Below are 1,353 nucleotides of genomic sequence, written 5' to 3'. Positions count from 1 at the left end.
CCTGTGCAGGTGTTGCTTCAAGTCAGTCTGTGACTCTATGTCAGGGAATTACAAAACGTGATTTCTTCTAGTTACTAGAGGTAGCCCTGAAGCCACATGCAGAGGAAGTAGCAGCAGTGCTTCTGATAAACTCAGCAAGAGAAAATGTAGCCAGGAGGATAAAAGAAAAAGCCTCAAGGATAGCTCCACCCAGCATGGCTGCTGTGGGAAGGCAAGGCACTGAGCATTTCTCACAACTTTCCCATTTCCTAATTTTTCCCTTCTATTGGTAAAATAATATTGAAGAGCTTCAAAGTCTTCTGTCAGGTGAGAATGTTTGGATGGACTGAGACAGATGCATGTGTATCTCTATATAGCTCTCAGAGACTGTAGATTTGCTAAGAAACCTAAGGCCACTACTTTCATTATATCCAAAAGACTTTCCAGGTGAATATGAATGTACCCCTCACTTGGACAGAGCCACATGTTATCACCTCATGAGATGAGAGCTTTAAACAGAGATGGCAGATGCTACAGCTCCTGCTTCATCTCCAAAGACCTTCAAATGGAAACTAATAATACTATCATAATAAGCTAGCATGATACTAGCTTAAACATGCCTTGTTTGTTCCACATTAATGGAAACTCTATGATCTGGCCCCAAGTATTGGATTTCAGGTCGTTGACTAATAACAATTCATTAATTTAAAACAAACAATTGGAGTTTTCAATTACATGTTGCCTGAAAAATGGGAAGCCCTAAAGAATACCTTGTGGGCTTCACTGAGCTACAAATCAGGTACCTCCAAAATGACAGATTTTAGATAGAACCATCAACCTCATTGGCAGAGAGATTTTTATATTATCTGTATCTAAGGAATAAGTGGGGTATAAGAGAAAAAGCAAGAGAGGGGAGTGTGAAATTACAGACAGGATAAGAAAGGAAAAAGAGAACTGGGAAAATAAATGAATATGAGTGGGGAGGGGAAGAAAGAAGCCAGTAAAAGGAAATCAGAATATACTTGATGAATTGAAACTGGAAAGAAAAACAGTGGTGGAGCAAAGGTTTCTTGTTTCTTAATACAAAGAGAAAATCAGTCAGCACTCCTACAACTAGCTGTACTCCATGGTGACTAAGCAATTTCTATACATAAATGATGACTTATGGAATTCTAAGAAAAAAATAGACCAAAAAATACACGAGATTTTAGGGAAGAGAGGAGAAGGATGCTTTTGATTTATCATCATTGCATAATACAAGGGAGAAGAGAGATTTTTAGTCAAAAGAGAGAGGAGAAAAAGAGAAGAATTATCAGTCATCAAATGTTATTTACTGTTCTGGTTCCTACCTGACAGTGAACTGAAGGCTGAAAG

This window comes from Rattus norvegicus, chromosome X, assembly GCF_036323735.1.
Source record: "Rattus norvegicus strain BN/NHsdMcwi chromosome X, GRCr8, whole genome shotgun sequence".
Lineage (NCBI taxonomy): Eukaryota > Metazoa > Chordata > Mammalia > Rodentia > Muridae > Rattus > Rattus norvegicus.
The sequence above is the reverse complement of the archived record's forward strand: the minus strand, read 5'-3'. Positions refer to the sequence as shown.